Below are 20,760 nucleotides of genomic sequence, written 5' to 3' on the forward strand. Positions count from 1 at the left end.
TTATATATTATATATAATATATATAAAATTATATATTATATATATATATATTTTAAGGAAGGGAGAGGGAGAGAGAGATAGAAACTTCAGTGATGAGAGAGAATCATTGATCGGCTGCCTCCTGCACACCCCCTACTGGGGATGGAGCCTGCAACCCGGGCATGTGCCCTGACCGGGAATGGAACTGTGACCTCCTGGTTCATAGATCAGCGCTCAACCCCTGAGCCACGCCAGCTGGGCTCCCCTTCTCTTCTCTCTTCTTTCCAGCCCTCTAAGATGTGTTTTGCCAAGTGGAGCCAAGTCCAGAGCATGTTCTCTCTGCTACTATTGAAGCCGGGGACATGGACTTCATGGTTCGCAGATGACAAAATTATTTCATTTTGAAAATGTCTAGCCAGTCATTTCTGCCAAGTCTGTGCAAGGTGAATCCACATGGCTGAAATGAACCTATAGCCTGAAAGAAGGGCCCGTGAGAGCCTACACAGAAAACATGGGCGAGCTGCGAGTCAGGTGTTTTTGGAATCCTTACCAGGTGCCACCTGGCCCATTAATCCAACCTGTTAGGCCAGAAAAGCTCTTTCTCTCCCTCTTTTCCCCCTCCCTCCATCCTCTGACTACCTTGCACTCTCCCTTTAAGACTCAGGTGCTGCCTGAGTGCCTTCAGAGTCCAGCCGCCTTCCTGGCTCTGTCCACTGTGCTGTCTCCAGTGCACAGTTTTATCACATTTTTCAGATTGTCTTGAGCTAAATCATGCCCCACCTATTGCCAGCCATGAGTTCCTTAAGGTTAGAGACAATGCTGGCTGTTTGCATCTATACCATTTTATCCCTCTGCACAATGACTGGCTTTCCTGTGTTTTCAGATTAGATTGAGGCACCAGAGGGAGTCCTTCTATTGTGATGGCCAGCAAGAAAACAGGAGGGGTTAATCTAGGGACATTTCCAAAAGAAAGTGATTCCAGAAGGAAAATTAATTTTTTCAATGTAACCAAATCAAAGGTTTCATAACCTGAAAGGAAGATGCAGATCTGCTTGTGCCGGTTTGATACATACAGATGACTAGGGTGGAGCTGTTGATGCTCTTGAATCCCTGCTTCTCTGTCCTGAATAGAAATAGAAGCAGAAGTGGAGGCCTGTCTGCCCTTGTCATGGGCCGTTTGGGCCACTCATTCTATTTTATAGCAGAGGTTTCTTACACCATCTTCCTCATTCAGCTCCTACTTCTTTTTTTTTTCTGTTCATTTTAGTATTGCAGTGAATCTGGTTCTCAAAGGTTACCCACCATCAAAGCCAAGATTTTTCTCAATTTGATGACAGAATTACAGCTATCTTTTCTTTGGCACCTTATTCACTGTCGGGCACAGCTAAATTCTTCTTTTTTTTTTTTTTAAAATCACATGTAATCACCACAAGAAGTATCTTTTATAGCATTCATCACAATTTTACATTTTGAATTTACAGTATATGATAACATGTTTGCAGATGTCAAAAGAAAACCAGCTCACAAACAATAATAAGTAATGAATAGGGACACAAAATATTATCTCTGATGATGAAACCAAGGCTTTGCGAGCCCAAGATAATATAGCTAATAGGTGGAGTCAGCAATGAAGTCCATGCTGAAAAATGAATCAGTGCTTAACCAATCTAGATTATACCTCATTCCTCAGGTGTACCTGCCCCAAGGAAATATGGCTGGTGAAAGCTGGAGGTGGCGGCCAATTACAAGTCAGCCTCATGCCAAAGCCTGGCCTTCCACTGCTTCACCGTCCCCTCCTCCTCTATAGAAGTCTTTCCTCTTTCGAATTCCCTGACATTGCACCTTTCTGATTCCTTTCTTTTCTTTTTTTTAATATATTTTATTGATTTTTTTACAGAGAGGAAGGGAGAGAGATAGAGAGTTAGAAACATCGATGAGAGAGAAACATCGATCAGCTGCCTCCTGCACATCTCCTACTGGGGATATGCCCGCAACCAAGGTACATGCCCTTGACCGGAATCGAACCTGGGACCTTTCAGTCCGCAGGCCGACGCTCTATCCACCGAGCCAAACCGGTTTCGGCGTGATTCCTTTCTTATGTGCATGTTTTTTTAGTTAAGGTTCATAGCCTTCCATTTATTCATTCTGTTGTCACTGCTTTGGTTACCAATTCTTGTGGTTGTTGCATTAGCTGTCCAACTAGCCACCTATTTTAATCTCTTACTCTTCAATTCTTTCTTCATCCTGTCCCTAAAATTCTCTTTATAAATTTCCTTTACCATTACAATAAACATTACTGGTTGCCTTGGCAGAGTTCTCTCAACAAATTCTCTCTTTCTCCTAACAAGTCCCCCATTATGGTTATTTCTCCACTTACCCCCCCAATAGTCCAACTGCCCGAGGAGAAGTTGTCTGGTCTGATTAGTTTAACGGTAATGTCACACCCCTTTCACTCATTGGTTAAGGAAAGGGTATGTGACCCAATTTTAACTCACAAAGAGGACAGGCATGTTGGCAACAGGCTTCAGGAAGGTTCTTTTCTTGTAAGAAAAGACTGAAAATCTATTAATGTCTCATTTTTAAACAAGTAAGCATGCAGCCCCTACTGCTACTGGAAACATCTTTTCAGCTTGAAAAGATCAGCTTTCAAAGAAGCCAGCTTTTTTGTGTGTGTGATCAATTTTTAATTAGCATTTTCCTTTATTAAAAATATAAGAAGAGAGAAAAGAAAATAGTTTTGCATTAAATATTAATATAACTTTTAACTCCTGGCTATGACTACATCATAAATATCAGCCAAACTCCTTACAGCACCAAATAGAAAGCATTTCTTCCAAACAAGTTCACCTAATTAGGAAGATGTTTTTCAAATGAAATGGAATTATCCTGTTTACTCTGCTGTATTTGCAAGTCTTCCATAAAGAGGTGTTTGGCAGTAAACCTAGCTGTTGTTCAATGAGCATACCAAAATACTTCTTCAGAGTCTGAAGTTCCACAAAGAGCGGAAACATCCACACCAATTTTGCCTCTGAAAAGATATTATTACCGCTTTTTTTTGTTGTTGATCTAGAGACAAAGAATTGGAAAAAATGGAATTTTATCAAAAGCAAGTTATGAATTCACTTCCACAGAATCTTATCCTATAGATTTAATAAACTATAAAAAATAATGGGTTAGGGAAGGCTGGGGGTGAGGGGGTAAGAGATCAATCAAAGGACTTGTATGCATGCATATGAGCAAAACCAATGGACACAGACAGTAGGGGGGTGAGGGATTGTGCTTGGGGAAGGGGGAGGCGGAGGAGAGGTCAATGGGGGGAAAAAGAGACTCATATAATACTTTAAACAATAAAGAAAAAAAATTAATGGGTTAGGAAAAAGAAACTACCTACATGCCTCAAAGTATTTTGGAATAAAGAAATGGATCATTATTTACCGACTGGCAATCTTGGTGAGCTCTCCTTGGGTAGAAATTCAAATGAAAGATTTAAACATTATAAACTGTTTGTCACAGGAAGCTGTCATTCAAAACTCAAAACAAGCTGGCCCCACATCTGAGTGGTAAGTGTTATTTACTACTGTCCATTCAACACCTTAGTTTGGTTGGGTTTCATTACCAAGTTAAATTTTGGGGTGTTCACACCTTATAGAGAGTCTATTTTAACTCTGTTGGTTAAAAAAAAAAAAAAAGGAAACTATTTTAACAGTTGAATTGTTTTGTGTTTAACAGCTTTTGAGCTTGTGCCTGAAGGTCAAGTGCATTCCAGGTGATACCAAGGGATTAGTCTAGTGGTTCAAAACCAGTCTCTGCAGTCAAGCTGCCCGGATTTAAATCCTGAGTTAGGCCACTATTCATAACTAAGTGACTTGAAACACGTTACCTTCATTCTCTGGGCCTCAGTTTCCTTAATGATAAAATGGAACAATAATAGTACCTATCTCAGTTGTGGAGAGCAGTATGTGAGTGAACACACAGTTTAGAACAGTTCCTGACACATAGGAAGTAGTCAGTAATTATAAGCTCTAGTTACTAGTATCAGGTCAGAGACTTGTTAACACAACATGAAACTGATGAACAATGAGAAGGACACGGTTTGGCTCTTTGGCTGGGGCCATTCACACTGCAGGGATGTGGGGAAAGAACATACCATTGATGTGTTACGAAGAGCAGAGATGGAAAACCTAGGTCCTCATAAAATATCATTAAATTGATCTACCTACCCAAATGCCTACCTCTTGGCATGTGAGCCAATAAAATCTGTTTAAAGTCAGTTTAAATTGGATTTTCCTTGTAGTCAAAAACCTGCTGTCTGAGATAAATTTTTTCTTTTCACTTTCCTATTCGGAAGTCTAAAATGATTAAGATTTAACTAAATTTCGGAGGACAACCTTTGAGAACTTTCCCTATTCCCCCCCTTGTTTTTGTACCTTTGTCTTCATTATATTCTGTTATGCACTTTACATTCTGGCCAGGACGGGCCACTTGCTCTAACCATGTCATTGGCTATCCCACTGGCCAGCCTGCCTTTGTCCTTTACTTCTTCTACCAAGAGCCAACTCTTCCTTCAAAGTCCAGATTAAAAGATACTTTCTCTAAAATAGGTTTCCAGAATGAATGTTTCTATCTATATTTTTTATACATGTTGCTTGAGTGTGTGTAAGCTTGAGTCCTCCAAGAAACAGAGCCAAGATGGGATTAAATGTGCAACAACTTCATTAGAGGAAATATCTTTAAAAAAAAAAAAAATGGTGAGAGAGCCAAAGGAGGCTGCATGAGCCATCAGGCTACGCCACCAAACTCCCCCCTGGAGAGCCCGCTAAAATGTGTGAAGGAGAGAAAAGGAAGGAAGGAAACTGGATGCAGTGGAGTTGTTTTGGTGTTTTTGTTGTTGTTGTTTTGGGTTTTTTCCTAACCCTCACTCGAGGATATTTTTTCATTGATTTTTAGAGAGAGTGGAAAGGAGGGGGAGAGACAGAGAAAGAGAAACATCCATGTGAGAGAGACACACCAATTGGGTGCCCCAACCAGGGTGGAGCCTACAACCCAGGTATGTGCCCTTGATCAGAGTCAAACCCAGGATCCTTCAGTCTGTAGGCCAATGCTCTATCCACTGAGCTAACCCAGCTAGGGTGAATGCAGTACAGTTCTAAGAAAAGTTCATCAGGATCTCAAGCCAAAGTCTTCCATCTGAGGAGTGTAGCTTCCCCCAGAAATGGCCCGCCTTAGTAGCGCTGCCACTCTCAGGGGTTGGCTGGGAGCAGCCTGTAGGAAGTTTGGCTTCAGCATAAAAGCTATGAAAAGGGTCAGAGCCAATAGCAGGGGCCTGGGTCAGTTAAACTGCTGGAGAATTGGGAGGGCTTTCTCATGGCTGCCATGTTCCTTATAAAGCACTCATTGCCCTGCCCTAAATTCTATTTGTGATATACATGGTCTCTTCTTCCTGGAGTATAAACTCCTGAAGGGCAGGCATTGGGCTCATCTCTGTGTCCCACTGTAGGATCCAAGTGGAGGGCTGCCATGTTACTAAACTGAATTCTGGAATGAACTGCCTCCTCCTTCTGTATTAGTAACTTTTTACAAAAGTAATAGAGATAATGCCCCTCTAAAATCCATGAGTACTTGCTTCCAGAAGATGTAAATAACCATTCCATGACTGATATTTTTTAAAAAGAATGAATTCAACCTCACTCACCTGGCTATTAAACTCCTGTGTCTGCACTCAGGTCTATTCTGAAACCTCAGTGTCCATGAGGCAGTGAAGTTGAGCACTGACTGACTGATTAAAAACCCATTTCTCACAAACTTAATCCCCAAGGTCAATGGATTATTGAAGTTTTGGGTTAAACTTGTAATTCACTCATTTATTAACTAGGGAAATAATTTTCTCCGGCATGATACACTCTGCACTATTTCTTCAGCATTTATTTTTAGGGCATAGGAGAATGGGTCTTTCAGGTATATTGTTTAGATAAAAAGAAGTTAATAGTGATTCCCTAAGGGAGACAAGACAATTACAAAAATCTGTGATTATTTAAGGTATACTATGCATTATTGGGCAAAGAAGAAACACTTGTAAATATAGGTATTTTAGCGTATAATGAAAACACATATCGTGTTCTATGTATCATTGTTAATTTAGGGCCAATCAATTTATTTATGGTTAAGATTTAAAAAAAAAAAAGTGCTTATAAGTCAGGGTCCAGCAAGGAGACAGAACCCCCACAGTCATGAACCCACCCTTGAAGGCGAGCCAGTGAATTTACTGACACGAAGCTAGCCAGAGTGACCGCAGGACACATGGAGAAGCTGCTGCTCGGGAATGGGAAGATGCCACTAAACTCACATAGAGAGCCAGCTAAGATGACCTGCAAACTGCCTGGGGAGGCACAGCTAGAAAGCCTACTGTGAAAGCCTACCACTAGAAAGCCTACTGGGGCACTTTTGAATCTCATCGCAAAGACTTCTACAGGGCTGGGGTGCTGCTGAAAACCACTGAAGGTGAGTAAGTTCCACTGGAGGTCCTGCATGCTAGCTCAGCGTTGCAGGGTCAAGAAGGCTGCAATGCACACCGGAACCAGAAAAGCCATCCCTACCACCTGCAGTGTCCCTCCAGCGCCCTCTACTGGCGAAGCGTATTTTAGCATGGTGCCAGCTCGTAAGAGACAAATGTTTCACTCTCCCAAGCAGGCAATGAAAGATGGATTTGGAGCCGAGAGGCAATACATTGATGACTGGCTGCCACCGTGCTTTTGTAAAAATTATTACCCTATATTGAAATTATATTTTCACTCATTTGTCTCTTCCACTAGCAGCTGGTATGTGTTTCAAAGGTAAAAATAATCTGTATTTGATGTGAAGCATAGTGCCTGGCACATACTATGTTTTAACAAGCATCTATCAAAATATGGTCCTGCAGATATAAACATGGCATCCTGTGCTAAAAGACTCCGTTGGTCTGACAAACTCTAGATGTGCCCAAATTTAGTGGGCATAAAGGAAAACCATGTTTTCATTACTTGCACAAAGAAGGAACATTTCAATAGTGATGATTGACACACTGCACATCTGTAGAGTCACTCTGTTCTAAAAATGGGATTTTTGTAGTTCCTTGGAATTTTGACTTGGGTTTACTGACTGCAAATACTTGATGAATCATTGTGGGAGTAATCCTCTCTTTCTTTTAGAGGTAAATCATTCTATTCAGAAATTTATTGAAAAATGAGGAACACAATATACTGGTAAGCTAAATGATGTCCACTTCACATGGCTTTTAGTAAAATGAAAAAAATATAAAACTATTCAAATATATAACAAAGTTATTGTGCTTATGTTCACATCAGCAAGATCTATTTGTTGTGACATTCTGATTAAAAGACTGAATTTTATCTCAGGTTGAGATTTTATCTGTACTGAATGAGTCTGGGAGTTTAATAGAGGGATGAATTTACTTAGTCAATGTCAAGTTTTGATCAATACCTAAGGTAGAATAGGAACAAAGTATACATAAGGTGTAGGCTTAGTAATTACCACAGTGAGATCCAAAAATACAGTGGCTCATAAAAGATAAAAATCAATTTACTTCTCATGTTACAGACATAAGGTAGCCTCTGCTCCATGGAGTCTTCCAGGGACTCTGTCCCTTTTCTCTCGTTGCTTGGCCATTCCTTACGGTGTCATCTTGTCCCCATGATAGAAGACAGTTCACTAGCAAAATTCACTCCACACTCTGCGTTAACATTGGCTTATGGATCAGGGGAAGAAACAGCAGCTTTATTTGTTAGTCTGTCCAAAGGACCATCTTTTTGTTAATCATCTGTCCAAAGTGAATGTCTTTATCCAATTCAATGATGAAACACACACATCTTTATTTTCCCAGTGGTTACCTTTTAAAGTTTGAACAAAGACATGCTATGCTAGCATTGCCTTGAGCAGCACCTCTCGGTTGCAGCCCACATAAAAGAGGAAACAGAGAAAATAGAGGATATGTAATTCTCTTTGAAGGAAATGATGTGCCCTTGACCAGAATCCAAACCAGGACCCTTTGGTCTGCAGGCCAACACTCTATCCACTGAAACAAACCAGTTAGGCACAAGATAAAACTTTTAGACTGAATGTTTACTGATTGCTGACATCAGTCAACATTCTCTACAGGATTTTAACAGGACCCAGTGCCTTATAACATAATATTCAAAATGCCCATGATATAATTCAAATTTTAAAAAGTACCCGAAAATCTGAACAATACAACCCCGAGTTGATCAGATGTTGGAATTATTAAAGACTACCAACTAGGAATAAAGAAAGACTGGAATAGTGAAGTCTGCAACAATGTGGATAACTCTCAATTGCATATGGGTACATTCTGTGTGATTTTATTTATAGGGCAGTCTAGAAGAGACAAAACTACAGAGATGCTAAACAGACCAGTGGTCACCATTGGTTAGGAGTACGGAAAATCGCTGACTACAAAAGAGGAGCACAATGAAAGTTTTTGAGAAATGGAGCTATTCTGTATCATGATGGTGGCTTGACTATATGATTCCAAGCATTTGTCAAAACTCAGATCTCTACAGCGAACAGTGAATTTGTTACGTGAGTTTATCTTCCCAGGACTTTGTGTATGGTAATCCTCTGTGATCTGATTTGAGGTATGCCAGGATTATAACTAGTCTAGAACCAACATTTATGTTAATTTATTGGTATGTAGTTCCCACAGATGGTATTTCAAACCTTAAACTTGTGTCATCATGGTTGTGATTATAAATTTACAAGAAATTAATATTTTTTTCAACTAGAGCCTTGGCTGAAGCCAAAAGCTTTCCTTGGCACCTACGTGTGTTCAGGACAGATAATGTTTAGTCTGCCCTTGCCCATATGTGTATATAATTTCTATCTCCTTATCTTTCTGAAGGCCTAGTTCCCTAAATGCTATTTCAGCATGGGTTTATGCTCCGTTTGCCTCTAAGCCTCTATTTTATTGAGAGTCGCATATCCCTCCGAGAAAGCTGAAGTATCAACCTCCACTCATTTTGTGTTCCATCATATTCATATTTTGGTTCTCTGGAGATTTCTCTCACTTTCTTTTGAGTATAGTTGTAAATGCTAAAATGATGTTTGCTACATTTTATTTGTCACTGCCCTATTTTCAGAAAAACATTTTAGATGATTTTAAAATACATTAATTTGCCCACATCTTTACAAACTCTTCAAGATGCTTTGATATTAATTTTGAAGGTATTTTAATAGCTTCATAACCAATAAATGACTCATATGAAAAGACTAACAGGCCAATATTAGGTTAATAAACAATGTAGTGATCTAGAATTTTTACAACAACTACCTTTTTAAAGTGTATACAGCAAATGGTTAGGATGGGATAATTGTGTGAAAAAATTGAATTCCTCTCAGGTAAAATTTTTTATTAGGAGATCCTAATTCTAGCAAGAAAATTGACAAAGAAATGTAAAGGTCTAGTGTACAAATTAATGGTTCTGAATGTTTGCTGTTCAATTCTTAGAGACATAAAAATGATTTAGCTCAATGTTGTCAGGGCTGCAAGGAACTGAGTAAATGCTTTTGTGGTTGATGGTAACATAAATGGGTGTCATTTTCTAAAGAGTAAGAAGGCAATATGTAACAAGATCTTAAAAATATATTTATATCATTTGACAAAAGAATGGTACTTCTAATTATATAGCTTTCTTCTATGTTCATTCTTTCACTTCTTTCTTTTTTGATGTTGTTCATTGACCAAGAGTGTTTGAGCCAATTATGTGCAAGTATTATGATTATGTGTGAATAAAAAAATAATCTAGACAGGAGTCTTTCTCTTTAGAAATCATAGGCTTAGTTATCTAACAGGTTTCCTTTCCTATATTGACACCCCCACTTTGCCTCCCCAAAAGATGCAGTATCTACAAAGATACTAAAGGCTTGATAACTTACAAAAGCAAAAAATCTTTTTCCACATAAGCTCCTCGAACATCAATACAAAGGAATACAATAATATGACATGAAAAATGAATATGTGGAATTCTATTTCTTCCATGAAGCTGTAATACAGTCAAAATGAACTTTTAACCATAAACATCTAAAGAGTTGAAAGCTATAGGGGAAAACTTTTTTAAATATTGGAGAACTGCCAGCACAGAAATAAATTCTTAAGTGATAAAATTAATGTTAGATTACACAAGGGTGGACAAAAGTAGGTTTACAGTTGTGAATATGCGAAATATAGCTAACATAGCTATTGTAATAATCATAACCTGCATGACTTCCTCCATATGAACTAATGTAAGCCTACTTTTGCCCACCCCTGTACATCTATTATAAATACTATATGTTCAAATATTTAAAAGAAAGTAGGATCATGATGAGAGAAATTGAAAGTGTAAGGAAAACTGAATGTAATTCCTAGATATAGAAAACACAGCATTTGGCCCTGGCAGGGTACTTGGTTAGTGCATTGTCTCCATATGCCAAGATTTCAGGGTTTAAAATGTTTTTAAAAATTTCTCTAATGTGAGTGAAATGAGATAATTATTTAAAAAGGCATCGTGTAGCTGAAATGTAAATAAAGCATTGGATAGTCATGATAAATAGAATACTATAGCATAAGAAAATAACAACCTGTTTTCTCGCTCTGTTCTGAAAGACAAATTGACCCCAAAACTGGAGTGAACTATGGTCCTATGTCGAGAATTTGCCTGCGTCTAAGCAGAGACTTCTAGAGATGAAGGTTTTAAGTATCTTTCGTCCTTTCTGTCTAATGTCGTGTGTAATGTCAGGGAAGGAGAGTGAATTTCACAAAGGCACTGGAGGCACATTCCCTTCAGGCCCTTGAAAACTATGACCTAGAATGTAACTTGCAAACAAAGCATAACAATACTGACTTGAGGTGACTCAAAGTTTCCAGTAATTAAGAGAAGTCCCATTTAAAAAATAACAGACCATTATAGTACTTTTTTTGCACATTTTATTGGTGTTACCTGTTAGGTGTGAGCATTGGGTTGTATGTAATACTAGTTATTATTGTTGTTGTTATTATTATTGTTATCATCACCGAAACTACCCTTGTGAGGTGAGCATTGAGACCCATGCTTTCCAGATTCTCCCTTGTCAGCTGTTTGAATCTGCGGTGGAGATACAACAGGTAGGAAAGGAAGCATAATGAGTCATTTCTGACACAGATATCCATGAGTTCCTACTAAAATATATTACCGGTATCTGTTTCAAGAAGCATATATCTCCTTTCATAAATATTTTCCAGATGTGTTCCTCTTGGTTGTAATCTAAAAATATGCCCGTTTCCAAAAAGTGTGCATGGGGTAACATCTTAACTAAAAATGATATACTACCACCAATTATTGAAAGCCTAAAATGTAAAACAGGCTACATACACGGTCTGTAACTATGACAACATCCCTACAAAGTTGATATTATGGCCCTCCTTGCCCCAGAAAACAAATACTTAATCCATTCTGCATCTTGAATCTTCTTACATTCTCTTCCCCCATCTAACAAACTTGCTTTTCATTTTGCAACTTTGTCCTTGTTTCTCAATCAGCTTCATCTCCCCTGACTCAGAACTTTGGCACACCGCTGTATTTTGGTGTCATGATTTTGTTTTGACTTACTCACAGACTCCTCTCATGGTTACCCGCCCCTCCCCCGACCCACGGTTCAGGCTAGCCCTTTGTTGCATTTTGCTAACCACAAGCGCCATATGTTTATTCAATAAACTGGAGGACTCGTCTAACAACTGTATAAGAAGCAGTCAAACCACTCCTCCATCCCAGGCCGTTGGACAACTGACTCACCCACCTGGGAAGTCTGGGGGCTTGTTCTCTGGAGAGAACATTTCTGGACTGGGGGACACCCAGGCACCGCTGAGAGGCAGGGGAAACAGGATGGCAGTCACTGTTTCCTTCAGAGTTTGGGGGAAGTAGAGTAACTTTCTTGGACATAGAATTCCTTTCTTTAGAAAAAACACACATCTATTTTCTTATCTGAGGGTATGTCAGGGAGAATTGATGGAGCTTATTGTTCAGACAGTGGGATGGAGAGTGGAGAGATAAATTTTACATCAGTAATAATGAAAATAGGTATCCATCAGGCAATGGCAGTTTATTTGATGATTCATCAACTTATTTAATCTTCATAACAACTGTAGGAAGTAGTTTTATTGAACCCATTCTATAGCTGAAGAAACCAAGACTCAGAGAACTAATAATTTGCCCCAAATCTCTCAGCAGGAAATGGCAGACAGATTGCTGCATCATAACAGAAAAGCATGGTTTCTGGAATATCAGAGACCCAGGTAATCAAGCTCTTAGCACTATGGAAGAGCTACACTAGTCAGCATGTCTGGCCCCAAACACTGTGTGACTGATTAGCATACCTCTGGGTCATGCCAGGATTTCCAACCATCTCAGGGATACAGTCATGGCTGGGTCATGTCATAGGAACAGGATTCCCAATCATCATCTTCTTGGACTTGGGCAAGAAAGGCTTCTGCCTGGGGCTTGCCCTTCCTAAGGCCTGGCATATCACAAAATTCATGGGCACTTCAGTCACTTACGATCCATGCAGCACTCCGTGCTGAGGTGTCAGAACCCGTATCCTAAGCATGTGCTTAGGGGAGTAACCTTTTCACCCCGGGGAAATACTTTACATCTCTTTTCCTATATCTTCTCGACACATGCTCGCCACCACTGAATGTCATCACGGTTTGTGGGTTGTCGCTGACACTGCTTCGGAGTGCAGCAAGGATTCTGAATGTGTAAGCACTTAGGAATAGAAAAGGCAAATTAACTAATTCGTTAAATCCTTCCTCTCAGATAAGGTTATTGCAGTTGCCTCTTACGTAATGAAGTGGTATTAAGCACCCATGCTCTTGCTTTCCTAGTCTACATTCATTGTTGCATGGTACCTTGGGAACATTTTGCAGTATTAAACAGTTTATATTACTCTTACATTTGTTTGTGTAAATAAACATATCTACATATATATAAGTATAGATATAACATGAGTAAAGCCTAATCTAAATTTTTTTAAAAATGACTAGATGGATATTAAATGCTAAAATTGCAAATTTTGTTTTTGTGGAAGTATTTAATAAAATTGTATTAATTCTTCCCAAATAAATAATTTTAGCTTCATTTATATAATTTACTTTAAAATTGGTATTAATCATTATATTTTGTTTTGTATTTTTATGTATCTTTGAATATTTTAGAACATAACATTTTTGAAAACATATAAACAATTTTAATTTGGATTTTTAATGAAAATATGGTCAAACTGAATTCACTTTGAACATAATTACATTTTACTTCTTTTTTAAAAAATATTTTTTTATTGATTTCAGTGAGGAAGGGAGAGAGAGGGAAACACCAATGATGATAGAGAATCATTGATTGGCTGCCTCCTGCACGCCCCACACTGGGGATTGAGTGCTGTAACCAGAAACTGAACCATGATTTCCTGGTTCATAGGTCAATGCTCAACCACTGAGCCATGCAGGTTGGGTGCATTTTATTTCTTAATCTTTTAGGTTAGTGAGAATGTGTTCATGTTGAGATCATACTAGAAATAGAAAATACAAAAGTAGAGTTCAAGGCGAACACCTGAGAAGTATAAAGAAATAGAAAATGTTCAGAGGCAGCTTGCTTAAGATTTTAAGAACTGGAAACAATAAAAGTGGGATTTATATTGAATGTGACCCACATAAAATTTGCAAACAGGACATTATAAATTCTTTTTGTAAAATTTTGTTTTATTGCTTAAAGTATTACAAAGAGTATCACATATGTCTCCTTTTTTTCCCCCCCTTGACCTTCTCCCGGACTCTCCTACCCGCCAGTGTCTTGCGTCCATTGGTTATGCTTATATGCATGCATACAAGTTCTTCGGTTGATCTCTTACCCACCCACCCCCAAACCTCCCCGGCTTTCCCACTGTAGTTTGACAGTCTGTTCGATGCTGCTCTGCCTCTGTATCTATTTTTGTTCATCAGTTTATAATGGCCTTTATTATCCATAAGTGAGTGAGCTCATGTGGTATTTTTCTTTCATTGACTGGCTTATTTCACTTAGCATAATGCTCTCTAGTTCCATCCATGCTGTTGCAAATGGTAGAAATTCCTTCTTTTTTACAGCAGCATAGTATTCCATTGTGTAGACGTACCACAGTTTTCTAATCCACTCATCTGTTGATGGGCACTTAAGCTGTTTCCAAATCTTAGCTATGGTAAATTATGCTGCTATGAACATAGGGATGCATATATCCTTTCTGATTGGTGTTTCTGGTTTCTTGGGATATATTCCTAGCAGTGGGATCAATGGGTCAAATGGGAGTTCCATTTTTAACTTTTTGAGGAAACTCCATACTGTTTTCCACAGTGGCTGCACCAGTCTGCATTCCCACCAGCAGCGCACGAGTGTTCCTTTTTCTCCACATCCTCTCCAGCACTTGTCATTTTTTGATTTGTTGATGATAGCCATTCTGACAGGTGTGAGATGTATAAATTCTTTATTAAATGCAGATTTATTTAATGATCAAAACAATGAAAATGAACTAATGTTACTTTTATTAGATCCACAACTTGAACAAATCAAATAAAATCTAAGAAATTTTTATAAATGGATATTTAAGAAATTATTGTAAGAGATGGTGAAAATCACTTTATAAGTTATAGAAATTTATAAGATGAAAATGAAATATTTCATAAATTTCTCTTTAATAATGTTTAAATTTTGTAAAATTTTTAATTCTTACATATACATGTTGCAAATTATATTAACAATTTCATTTGCTATTCTTCACCTGGTCATGTTCTCCGAATGTAAATTTATTAAAAATAGTCTAAAAACTACAGTGACTTGATTTGGCATTACTGTAATTGGAATAAAAATTATGAGAAAAATCTTTATTTGTAACATGATTAGTATTTTCTTTCCTGAAATGAAAACAAAATAAATAAATTGTATGGAATAATTATATAATAATTCATGAATTATGGACTCTTTACTTTATTACTCACTCAAACATCACTAGCAATCACCAAAGCATTCAAACTTGTGAAATAATAATAAAATTATATTTTCTTAAAATCTTCTCTTTCTGTTATATTTGACATAATCATGTTTAACATATTTTTAAAAATATTTATTGTTTTTAAAATATTTATTGTTATCAAGGTAGGGGATGAACATACTTTATTTAACTGTTTGATAGCTTGATTATAATGTTTACATTTACTGATCAAAACAATGTTTAGTAGTTATCAATGGACTAGTTGTTAAATCAACCAATTAACCTGACCACATGTGGATTCATTAATTTAACCAAAGGATCCTGGAGAACTACCTGAAAACCAACCTTACTACCACACAGGGATCATTTGAAAAGCAACAATGCAAGGCATTTAACCTAAGAGATTCAGCCAGGGTAAAATAAATCAGAAAAAAAAGGATGTGTGTAAGACGATCCCTAAATCACTGTTTCATGTCAGAACCTTCATGAAACATTGAATAGAGTGGATAGGATGAGTAATTTTCACCCAAAAAAGGTTTGGGCAAATTATTTCTAGTTTCAATCAAATCTGGAGTGGCAATGAGTTGCTTATTTATATTTGTTATTATTTTCCCTAAAAAAATGAGTAGTGCTGGTACATGGAAGCAATTGCAATAAAGCATTTTAGATATGACTTAGTGGTATCATCTTCTCATTGAAAAATACCCCAACTTCATCCTATCTGTAATAGAAATAGATTATTTATTTAGTGCATACAATGGAAAAAAATTACAGCTGTCAGAAATGATAGCCTGGACTACTTTTATAAAGCGTTTTCTTAAAGCTGTAAATCACCAGTGTTCGCACAATCTCGTAAATTTTCTCCTCGTTCCTACTCCATTCTCCCTGTTTACATTTCCCCTCCTGTAGTTCTTCCTGTATTTCATTTTATTGTCCTCTTTATAAGTATTTATACACGCTGTCATTTTGAGTAATGCTTCTCCTCATTAAATTTTTTAAATTTTTTTTTCATATTTTGAACCTAAAATTTGGGGCCTTTATGATGTAGGAATTTCTGTTTGGATTTACAACATGTTAAGAAAAAGAATACTTTTAGTTTTGACATTTGAGAAAGCTTTTACTGGTATTAAAACATATGTGATCATCTTTATTAGGGTTTTTTACTTTAGCGTGAAAAATAGAAGCAAGAAAAGAAAAATAGTAGTTGGGAGCACTGCCGTAAAATAGATCTGAATTTAATCTGAACTCTTCCTTTACCAGCTGTGTGACATTGAACAGCTGGCTTAACCTTCATGAGCCTGAATTTCTCATCTGCCAAGAGGGTATAATAATGTTCCTATCTCATCGAGATGTGAGAATTAAACAAAATTATCTGTGTAAAGTGCTTAGAATTGTGTTAGACATATAGACATTATTATTGATTCCACTGTGACTATAATTATTATTTATTACTCTTAACTGCTTCTGACCTTCTTTTATACAACAAAGTTATACATACCCACAATGGAAAATGTAGATGGTAGAAAAGCATAAAATAAAGTCTTCTTTTCTAGCCTTTGCCATCCCTCTCTATTAATAGTTTATCATGTGTCCTGTTGAAAAATTAGTTTGGGAACCAGCACATATATATTCTGAAACTACAAATAGATATTAGACTTTGTAGCCTGTCTTGAACTTGTGTCACAAAAGAATTTGTCTTGAATGTCTTTCTCTATACACACCTATACATCACCCTCATTTTTTATAATAACTGTGTCATGTTCTCTTGAATAAATGCTATAAGTGATATAATTGATCACCTTTTGTAGTTTTTGTCTTTCCAATTACATCTGTAAGGAAAAGTCCTAGCAGTAGAATTTCTGAATTAAAGTATATGTGTTTTCAACTTTGATATATTTTGCCAAATTACCCTTTCTGAAAGTTTATACTAATCTACTTTAGTGGTATTTTGTGCATTTGGATATGGTCCTGAAAACATGTATATAAATAAATAAAATTAGATATTTTTATTAAATTAACCAGGTCTGTGATTTATGTTTTAGTACAGTCCATGACACTTCTGGATAATTTTTGAAAAATGTGGATTTTCATCTTTCTGACAATGTGCAGTCAAGAAAATGCACATGTTCACATGTGTGTAGAGCAGTGATTCTCAACCTTCCTAATGCTGCGACCCTTTAATATAGTTCCTCATGTTGTGGTGACCCCCAACCATAAAATTATTTTTGTTGCTACTTCATAATTGTAATTTTGCTACTGTTATGAATCGTAATGTAAATATCTGATATGCAGGATGTATTTTCATTGTTACAAATTGAACATAATTAAAGCATAGTGATTAATCACAAAAACAATATGTAATTACATATGTGTTTTCCGATGGTCTTAGGCGACCCCTGTGAAAGGGTCGTTTGACCCCCAAAGGGGTCATGACCCACAAGTTGAGAACTGCTGCTTTAGAGGAAGCCCCTCTTCGGGAGGCTGAACAATGGTCCCCAAAGATGCCCACATGATTTTATATTTTTATTTATTGATTTTAGAGAGGGAGAGAGAGAAAAAAAAATTGGTTTGTTGTTCCACTTATTTATGCATTCATTGGTTGATTCTTGTATGTGTTCTGACTGGGGATTGAACTCACAATGTTGGTATAGTGAGATCATGCTTTAACCAACAAAACTACCCCCCATCAGGGCCTCATCCTTGATTTTAGCCCAGTGAGATTTGTCTCAGACTTCAGACCTCCAGAACCAACATAATGAATTTGTGTTGCTATAAGCCACCAAATTTATGATAATTTGTTACAGCAGAAGTAGGAAACTAATACGCCATTCATGTAGCCCCAAATAGGGTTCAATTATGTGCACACATGCCCTGTATTGTACTATATGAGAGCATAGCTTTAGCAAACAAACCAAAAAAATCATTTCATACACAAAGCAGTTAAACTGACCTGGCTGCTCCATCTCTCCTGAGTGGGGACTAGAATGAAGAAAACTCTAAAAGAAACAGCTAAGGTAAACAATGCATAACACTTGGAAAAAGTGTAACTTTGTTTTCCTATATTGAAAATGTGAAATATGCCCAGCCAGCATGGCTCAGTGGTTGAGTTTTGACCTATGAACCAGTGCGTCATGGTTCAATTCCCAGTCAGGGCACATGCCTGGGTTGTGGGATCGATCCCCTGTGTGGGGCATGCAGGAGGCAGCCAATCAGTGATTCTCTCTCATCATTGATATTTCTATTTCTCTCTCCCTCTCCCTTTCCTCTCTGAAATCAATACAAATATATATTTTTAAAATGTGAAATATTCACAAACTTTTACATTTTTTATTAAGCCTTTTTCTGTAGTAAAAATTTTCTTTTGATGAATTACATTCCTCCATATGAGCCAAAATGTATTTCCTCTCTTTTCTGATATTTTTTTACCACAGCTATATCTCTGGATGCTTTTGTTATAGATTTATTTACCTAGCAATTCAAGTTTTTAAAGTCTGTGGAACAACAACCTTAGAAAGTGACTGTTTTTCCTTAGGATGCTTGTCATAAAACTTTCTATCTCACAGTATATATGTTGTCACTTCTATATGATAATCTCTATACCTCTAGGGTGGTACCAGACAGCTTTTCAACTTATCAATTCAACTGCTAAGGTAAATCAATTGAACAAAACCCATCAAATTTTAGATAGGAGTCTATATTTAGACTGTAGATATAACAATAGTCCAAATTATATATAGACTAGATGCCCGGTGTATGGATTCATGCACTGGTGGGGTCCCTCAGCTTGGCCTGTGGGGATGGGGCTGAAACCAGCTCTCCGACATCCCCTGAGGGGTCCTGGATTGCGAGAGGGTGGTTCTCGGGTGATGCACCCCAGAATTGGGCTCCCTCCTCTCTGGTTCCAGGTGTATCACTTGAAAACCACAGCTGCCAAGTCACTGTAGCTCGGCAGCCCCTGCATTGAGTATCTGCCTCCTGGTGGTCAGTGTGTGACATAGCTACTGGTCGGATGGTTGGATGGTTGCTTAGGCTTTTATATATAGAGATTGGGATCACTATCAGCAAAAATAAAGATACTGTTCATTCATTTGGAAAATATTTAAAGTAATCATTAAAGGGAAATGTAAATTGATTTACATTACACTATAACAAGGTATAATAACTTTAAAGCATACTTAGGAAAAGGTTATGTGGACATAAAAGTATTACCTTTTTAAAAATATGCAAAATATGCAAAATATGCATCAAAATAGCAGATAGGATTCTACCAACTTATGATTCTATGTGAGACACTAGAAAAGAAAATTAAATGGCCTTATTGCTTGGCCTTTGAGAAGTTTATATATACTTTCAGGCAGTAAAAAACTAAAGTGAGTATTTATTTGATATGTCTGATACACACTATTTTTAAGCTAAAATATGCAACCTAACTGTATTTTTAAGTGGTGTCATCAAATAGATAATGATCATCACTTTAATTAGTAAAAAAGAAAACACAGGTTATTTTTGTGATCAGGACACAAAAATAAAGAGAAGAATTAACACAGTAATAATTACCTGAGCAGATGGATTCCTAATCCTGAAAATAAACATGCTAATTAAGCTACATATAATGTGAGGAGATATTAAGGTCTTCTGAGTCTGGAGAGATTGTTATTCTAATTTGTCAGTGCAACTTAATTCTCATTATATACTTAATCAACCAAATCTTTTTTAGTTATCATTTACTTAGGCAGTTTTAGTGTTTCTGTACATTTCTTCCATGTGTGAGCTTCCATAGGGACAGACTTTGTCATCAGTATATTCATGATCTGTTCAATATTTGCATTTTTCATAGAGTAGAATTGAGTTTTGTTTTATCTCTAACAAGACACATGTTTTCTGAGTACTATCAATGGGTGTTAATTGGGGAATGAAAGATCATAATGCTGACCCTTTTAGAGCGACTTTCTGTTGCCTTCTTTTGGAAGATGAAAATAATCTTTATTAGTAATTGGAATTTGTAGTTCTTGGACTGATATAGATGAGTTACATATTTTGATACATCTAGGACCAAACATTTTGGAGGAAATTAACAGAAAGAATGAGAATAATGATGGAAGACAAACATTTGTGTGAATAAGTAAATGTGAGAAAGAAGCAAGGGAGACAGTCATGATTTTCATACTTACATATACATGAGAAGCTTAAATTACCTCATCAGTAACTGATTAACACAAAGTCATCTTTGGAATGTCACTTGTAATATATATAATTAGCATGACATTTCTTAGTAGTTATCTTTATGGAAAAAAATAGATTTTAGGGTTAAAAGAGTCATCTAGGAAAAACATTCTAGAGCTGCTTTTGTTTAATTTCTAAATGTTTTCCAAAATGTTTGTGTGTGGGAGTGTGCGCATATGCCTGCCTGTGTATTTGTGTGTGTGTGTGTGTGGGGGGGGGAGCATGTGGGGGAATGCGTGTTACTTTTCTGTCCTTTTTCCCATGCTTATATTTTAGTTGTAACCATGGTATGCACGTCTATTGTATCTGGAGATATTTAAACTATATTAAAAAGTGGTAAATATTTAAGATACATATAAATTTAACTCGCCTCAGTTGTAATTCCAATCCAACAAACATTTATTGAAAACAATGATATGAAAAACATAGAATTGGCAGTACAGAGCTATACAACCTAAAAACACCTGTGGTCCCAAGCACTTAGATCTTGCTACTCAAAGTAGCAACATGAACCAGCAACAC

Source organism: Myotis myotis, unplaced genomic scaffold, assembly GCF_014108235.1.
Source record: "Myotis myotis isolate mMyoMyo1 unplaced genomic scaffold, mMyoMyo1.p scaffold_m19_p_7, whole genome shotgun sequence".
NCBI lineage: Eukaryota > Metazoa > Chordata > Mammalia > Chiroptera > Vespertilionidae > Myotis > Myotis myotis.